Genomic DNA, 8,373 nt, shown 5'->3' with positions numbered 1-8,373 from the left:
TGAATATTTTGTGCAGCTAAAATAGATCTTTCCCAACACTAAATATAAACCAGTATCATTGAATACTTCCACTTGTTGAAATGAGTGAACTGGCATACGTTAAGAACAACCGTAGTGTAAAACGTAAGTACCAAAAGTCATTTTAATGCAACTTCTCGATTCCTACCCAGCAAGAATATCCCTCTTAAGAAAAATAGCACTCATCGTTTTTCTGCAGTTTTCTTCAGAATATTCATGTTGAAGTGTATTTTCTATTGTAACTTATATAAAAATGTTAAACGTGGAAGTCTGAGAAAGTTATGTGAGGAAATGCGCGTGAATTTGTCTTACATCCGAGTTAATGTGACAGATTTGTAATCGTCGGCAAGCCCAGGCCAGTCACAGAATACAAAATGGTACCGAAAACTTTGAAAAGGTACTTAATATATAATTGTACTGTACTTAGAAATGAAACATAAAAATTAACATTTCTTTAACTTTCATTATTTTGTGGCAACAGTACTTCTTTTATTGATATAAATGAAAGGATGTCTCGTAAAATTGGACATATTACATACTTGTCAGACTGTGGAAAATTTTCCAAAGCTCTGGTAGTTACAATACGAATGTAAACTGTTTGAACAATAATGTCGTCTTCCTATCTCCAAGAGACGCTCTAGAATGCGATAAAAGAAGATTGTAGAAATGCACATGACATTGTTATTAAGCTCACGTATTGACAGATGGCGACATTTGTGGAGCTGTCGAGCGGGAAATCATCAGTTTGCACAACAAATTGACCATCACTGCTCGGAGAACGCCCTACTTACGCTATACGTCAAAAATATGAATAATGGCACAACTCTTAGTCGACCAGAGACATTTACTGTTCCATATAATGCGACTCGATTGATCCGTAATGGAAGACTGTCAATCGTTCATGTTTGCCCTAAATGGCTTTCAATAAACTTCTGGGAACTACTGACAACAACCATTAACGAAGTCACGTAATAACACAAGTTTGTTGATGACTCCTCTTCATTTTCAGTGACAAGTTTACTATGCAATGCTTGCCTTTTAGTAGTGACGAGGTGCTTCCGAAATATGTTTACCATTTCCGAATTCCAATATGGTATCTTAACAGACTAGTACCGTAATGCAACAACTACGCTGGTGTCAATGATAAATAAAATTCGACGTTCTTTGCTCATCATTCACGGTAGAAAACCATTGAAAGATGGAATAATACAGTGAAGGACTACACGGCTTATAAAATTATGTTGAACTACTTATATGGTGGAAAAGTTTAAATTCAGTCATGCTTTATTTTTATGAAACAGTTTCCCTTCAGTTTCTCACAGTGCCATGGCGGTTAGGTTCCCATTTCCATAATCATAATGTCGTCAATATTTGCTGCTTTGTGCCACAGCACTTTTTAAATGAAGAGAAATGCATCAGGATTGACGTATACGATAACTAGAGCTAAAATTTTTGTGTAATTAGATGCTTTTTTCATTTACTCCTACGCGCGTGAGAACTGTAAATGTCCACGTGAACTCTTTTTCATACTTTTACATATTTCACTGTATGTTTCACATACTTTAAATTCATACTACACAAAATTACGTAATTGGTGGCCTGAGAGTACAAGTGGTGCAAGCGCTTGCTGAAGTAAACAGAGTAAATGACTACCAAAAATTTTAAATTATGTGAGTTAGTATCGAAACATCAAAAGTTTTTCCCTAATGGTCAGTCTTTGAGTTGGCACAGGAGCCAGATGGTGGGGGCCTCGGACAACGGAAATTTGGAACCCCGAGTCTATAACATCATGTGTCCCGTTGTTCTCCATCATCTCCTCTCAGTTTTTCGCAGACCTAAGTGGAGTTACGTGACCATATGTTGTCTGCCGCCTCCGCCGCCGCCTGTGCGCAATCACCCGACCAGTTTCCGTAACGTAAGCTGCCACAGCAGAGTGCTAACCTAAAATTAATGAACGTGGTTCTGGTCGTGCGAGAAGGTTCTCTTTGTTAAACTACTACTAAACTTTGATGCTTGTCTTTCAGTGACAGATTATTTACTTATTCTGTGCAGTAACAGCACTAAAGAGGAGTTACCTTACCTGTGCAAAACACGGTTACCATCAGCAGAATTACTAGGCACGAACCTGTCCTGCAAATTGGTAAAATAAAAATAAAAATAAAAACATCATTTCTTTTGCAAGGACTAAATTAATTAATCATATTTGTTATTTCTGAATATTTCAGTTAAACAATACCTTCACAAGTACCATCCACCCAATCCATTCCCCCTTTCCTCCTCTCACCTTTGCACTGTCTACCCTGGTAGCTGAGTGGTCAGAGTGACGGAATCTCGTGGCTAACGGCCCGGGTTCGATTCCCGGCTGGGTCGGAGATTTTCTCCTCTCAGGAACTGGGTGTTGTGTTGTCCTTATCATCATCATTTCATCCCCGCCGATGCGCAAGTTGCCAAAGCAGCGTCAACTCGAAAAACTTGCACCAGGCGAACAGTCTACCCGACGGGAGACCCTAGCCACACGGCATTTACGTTTTACCTTTGCACTACTGCAACCATTAGAGCAATCTTATGATCCAATTACAGGAATAGTATCCACCAAAACAGATGCGCATAGGAAGTCTATCGAGTCTAAGAATACGATCTTACCTCAAGGTCATGGGAATCCCCCAGGCCTCTGCTCACGAATCTTGGGCAGTTGTGCATGGTACATTTAATATCAAGACGTACCCCGATGCGTAACCCACAGTTCTCAGGAAATTGTGTGAATAAAATACTACGGTGAACTATCCACTATGACGATAACGATCGAAGATGACGTCACCTCCATCTACGGTTCTTAGCCAATACGGAGGTTCAAAATAGTTCAAATGGCTCTGAGCACTATGGGACTCAACTGCTGAGGTCAATAGCCCCCTAGAACTTAGAACTAGTTAAACCTAACCTGAGGACATCACAAACATCCATGCCCGAGGCAGGATTCGAACCTGCGACCGTAGCGGTCTTGCGGTTCCAGACTGCAGCATCTTTAACCGTACGGCCACTTCGGTCGGCAATACGGAAGTGAGAAACCACTTTCTCCCCCCTTTTTTCGCCATCGTAGTTGCATAATCCTCCCCATCCAAGCTCCATTCGTCATAGCGGAAGAATCATCAAAATCACAGTCATCCTGTTTCATACGTAATCGCAACTACTACCATAAATCATAACGTAATACACTCTGATATTGCATTTTGTGGGGAAACCACTATAAATTACTGACTTCGTAACATCTTTGTAAGCAATCTAATTTATGACCACCTGCCACTGATGTTTAAAATTTTTTAACTTCTCCAAATACCCACCTCTCCGGTCTAAGATACACGTAAACATGTGATTTTAAAGGCTTAACAGTTAGCTTGAATAAATTCACCAAAATCTACATGAAGTAATTACCAAAACGTGACATTTAAACAAATACATCAACGTCACACACACAACAGTTCGCACAGTGTCATATTAAAAAAAAAACAACACCCGTATCCACATTAAACAAAGCAGATATGCACGTCTCATCGTGGCCGTGATCGGCGCTACTCTGCAGATTGCTGGCTTATAAACTAGTGCTGCTCCAACCAATGCTCCGTGAGCCGTGTGAACCTTCAGGAAAGTCTACGATCACTTGCACGATGGCGCAATACCATTTGATCCAGCCTATCGTCTTGCCTCAGCTAGGAGGCTGGGGAAGTACCACAATGCTGTTATGTGCAGTCGACGGGATTCAGCACGCGAACAACACGTGCCTTGGCCATCATCTGATAAATGGGACAGAGAGAGGGGGATAGAGAGAGAGAGAGAGAGAGAAAGAGAGAGGAAGAGGAAGAGAGCAGTCGCTCGCTTTGTAGCACCTGAGACAAACAATGGTAGAACAATCCGTAGTTTGGAGACAGATTTGCATTGTCTCAGAAGCACCCAGTATGCAGAGGAGAATGCAACCAGTCGTACAAACGACCTTTATTTCATAGAAATATTTCCATTAATTCATTATTATTAAAATCATTACATCGCAAGTGAGTAATTGTCCTTTGTTATTTTCCTATAACTCATTTCGAAACTACGATAGTGGTGGTTTTCTATGATCTACACATGACAGCGAAGAACTCCAAACAACCGTAATAAAATCATTAAACTTGCAATAGCTTATGGTTGTAGTGGTAAACTGTGATCGATGTATCTCATGAGGTATCCAATGATAACACCATTGATCATGTATCATATGTCATTGTGCAAGACATGTCCACACGTCGATTTCTATAGTAAATTGTCAAAATTTGTTACATACAACAGTTCTCTACGGATAAAAAAATAAGCATAAATAAGAGATAAAATTTAAGGGTCTTTCTGTTATGAACAAAATGATTTTAAAACGGAATTGTGCAAATTCACGCGATATAGCTCTACCATGATAAGCTAGTAAGGCAGAGCGTCTTTGCAACATAACTATAGAGCTCATGCAAGAGCAAATAGCTTCATATAGACAATGAATCATAGTTCTAGAGTGAAGATGTAATAATAACTAGACAATTGAACACCATTCTGGTGGCATTAATAGTTTAAATTGAGAACCAACGAAAATCTAACATTAATGTGTGGTTGGAAAACCAGACTACTTAGTTAAAAAACGTGGGAGGAAGAAATCCACTTGTTTGACACTAAAGTTGCCGAAAGTTGTGTATAAACATAAGCAGCCAGCGGGAAAGATGAACAGTCAATTAACAGAGATTGTTAAAAATTCTGCTATTGGAAGCAGACAAGTAATAGATCAGATGAAGGAGGATGTACATAAAATCAAGCAGAAAGTTGCTGTGAAAAACTTTTTTTCGCCAAAATGATCACAAAACATTAAACAATAAAATTGACACTGAAAGGAGAAACTGTTTAAATCTCTACAAATTCTATCTGACAGAATCTAATACAGCTGTTCAAGTTGAGGCAATAAAAACTAAGTTGCTTGAGTATGACAAAAGCTTGTCTAAAGTAGAACACAACATTACAACTTCTGCTCACATTGTGTGTCGTAATTTGGTGATAGAATCATTTTAAATGTCTCATATTACAAATAGACACTTTATGTGTTTTGATACATCAGGAAAACATTGCCTAGTTGGTGAACTGAGTGGCAAAAGGTATGTTTCATTACATCTAAATTTGTAGCTGAAGCTAGAGTACGGAGTGTGACTGCTACAGAATAGTATGATACAGTGGAAAAATTTAAGGACGTCTTTTCAAAGAATATTGGGGTTGACAAAAACAAATGAAGTTGTGAAATTGTTTCTGTGCAGTTGAAAAGTTTAATACTAGAATGGACAGCTTGAAAAGGGAAACTTACCATAATTGGTGAAACAAAGTAATTGCTCCTCCTAGGAATGATGTTAATACGTTTATTTATTGCTAGCAAAGGGTTGAAAAGTTATTGCTTGAAGAGAAGCAAGCAAACAGGAATTTAGGCTCCACGGAAATGTGGGAACATGCCAGAATATAGATACAAACAGAATAGGCATTACTCTTAATGATGATACAAGAGGAGCTGGGAACTGGCACCATACTATAGAAAATACAGCAGTTAACAGAGGGCAGTGAACTGTGTATATGAATCCATGGTGTCTGTTCTTTCTGACACGTCCGAGAGGAGACACACTATGTGGAATCTACAGCTGTGATACATACAAGGAAAGGCGCTATTGACGTCAGCTGCATCGGGACTTTATGCAGAGTCGGTGGCAATGGGTGAACATCTGTGCCACACTGGGACTCGAATCCAGGATCTCCCATTCGCTAGGCAGTTGCGTTCACCACTGCTCCATACGGACAAAGTGTTTATCACTATTGCACAGACTATCTAGCCGCGCTTCTCCGGCAGACCCATATTCCTAATGGAATCTGCATCTATTCAGACAGAAGAGGTTGATTTGTTGATCTGTCATTAGTGAACAGATTGACTAATGCTGAAGAGGTGAAAATTGAGAAGTGTCCCACAAATACGTGTTTAACCTCTAGACATGAGGAAGTTCCTGATAGAAGCGAAATTGTACGTGATTTACCGGAGAAATATGTAGTCAGTAATAGCGAGGAAAAAACAGGACAACCAAGAATTACTTAATTAATACATGGTGAAGAAGTGGAGTGTTTAACTGATAGTCACAGCAACATTTGTGCTGTTGGTCAGAAATGTTTAGATGCATTACTAGATAAGAAAGTGTTAGTAATAACGCCTGATTTTCCGGAGAAAGATGTAGTTAGTAATAGCGAGGAAAAAACAGGACAACCAATAATTAATTAATACATGTTGAAGAAGTGGAGTGTTTAACTGATAGTCGCAGCAACATTTCTGCTGTTGGTCAGAAATGTTTAGATGCTTTACCAGATAAAGTTATTAGTAATAACGCCTGTTATAGGTACACAAATAACTGCAGCCACTGGAAAATTTCTGCTAAATATGTGATGTTACCTATTAACATAAATGGCATCCAGCTGTATCACAACGCTTTGAAAATAGCTGGCTTGAGCACTGACGTGTTGATTGGGGCTGACCTTTTTAAGAAATTCAAAGGGAACTTGCAAGTTAATTACGATCCTGTAATTTTGGAAATAAAGGATGGAATAGCAACTATATTATTTTCGAAGAAAAAGAAAGTGACAGATGACGAAAGGCACGATATTCATGTTAGGTATTTCAGGAAAAAGGTCGAGATTGATGAGCATAATGGTTACGATGGAGAAATAGGTGAGGATGCAGATGAATTAACAGCAGTAAATAGTAAAATAGAGGTACAGATAAAGTACTGTATGGTGGTAAATATCTACGAGATCATTGGACTATTTGAAATGCTAGGTGACTCACTATGACAAACCACTCAAGTTATTGGTAATACCACTTATTTTTTCCGTTCTCACTGCCAATATCCCTCTCCCGTCATTCTGAACCACAGCCATAATCTTTAAACTTTTTCACTATCAAGAGAAAATTAGAATCATTAGTGGCCGCTACAGAGTGTAATGAAATTGAAAGAGGAAGTAGTAATGAATACTGAAGTATGTGAGTAATAAATATTATTGGTGAGGAAAATAACTAATGGTTAAATAAAGTAAGGCACAGAAAATTACATTTATGGAACCACAGGCAACAAGGTAATTGCGTTTTAAAGTCAGGAAGATGAAATGTGTTGTCTGTCTCGAAGACAAGAATACAGCTGGAGATAGATTTGCAGTTCTCCAGAACGATCAAAGAAACCTTCGCATTTCAACTAGGATAGAGTGTATTCCCCCCCCCCCCCCCCCACTAATGGACAATGAGTGACTCATCCGATTTAGTTGCCTGATGGTACACTACATGATCTACATGCATTTTCGGAACATTACAAACTGATGATGATAGCAACATTGTGATCGCTTTCCTATTAGGTTACTACCAATCTGTGAAAAGATGAAACACATGCATAAAAGCTATATAGATGTGCAAAAGTTACAGGACAGCTAGTAAGGTGGTAGATAACAAAGCAAAAAATACGTTATATCCATTACAATACCGCAGCTTACGGCAATACGGGTAGGAATGTTCTAAACCCCCTAACTGGCCAGACTGTCATGAACATATACATTTCATCTAAATTCATTTCCGTGACTTAGATTAGCATGTAAGGCTATTGTTTTGCATTCACCTAATTTTAAGTCATTTATCATTTCTGCAGCCATTATTTTGGTTTCAGTAAATGCACATTAAATTACATGATACTTCAGACTTGGGGAACATAGAATACAAAAGTGTTCCTTTGGCTATTACATACTATAAATGTACCCCGACCTATATTTTCGCCATCAAAAAGCTTGCCTTTGAGGTATACAGCAAATTTAGGCTTCTATTTCTGTAATTGTTACATCATGATCTGGCCACCATCCGAGAAGTCAAAGGTTGATATTGTCACAAAATACCTATTTTTATAGTTACCTTGTATCTCAATGTGTATTTTGCTACTCCGTGTCACTTAAGAAAATGTGGCGATGTTTCGAACATTCTTAGGTATATCAGATGAATTCGCAGTTGCGAATAATGACTACCATCGGCTGTAGAATGGAATGTCGACAGTGAAAATTTTCACCAGGCGGGGCTCGAACGCGGGTTTCCCGCTTCTCGCCATCGGTCGTCTTACCATTTTCCTATCTGTGTACGACTCACGGCCACACCCAAACTTTCATATGTCGTCAGCCATACGTCTACGATCTGTACCCGCTCTTCCATTATGTGTATTTCCGTAAAGATCGGGACGACATATAGAAGTTTGGCCCTGCCGTGAGTAGTGCACTGATACCAAATGGCAAGGCGAC

This window comes from Schistocerca americana, chromosome 4, assembly GCF_021461395.2.
Source record: "Schistocerca americana isolate TAMUIC-IGC-003095 chromosome 4, iqSchAmer2.1, whole genome shotgun sequence".
Classification (NCBI taxonomy): domain Eukaryota; kingdom Metazoa; phylum Arthropoda; class Insecta; order Orthoptera; family Acrididae; genus Schistocerca; species Schistocerca americana.
Note: the sequence above shows the minus strand (reverse complement) of the source record.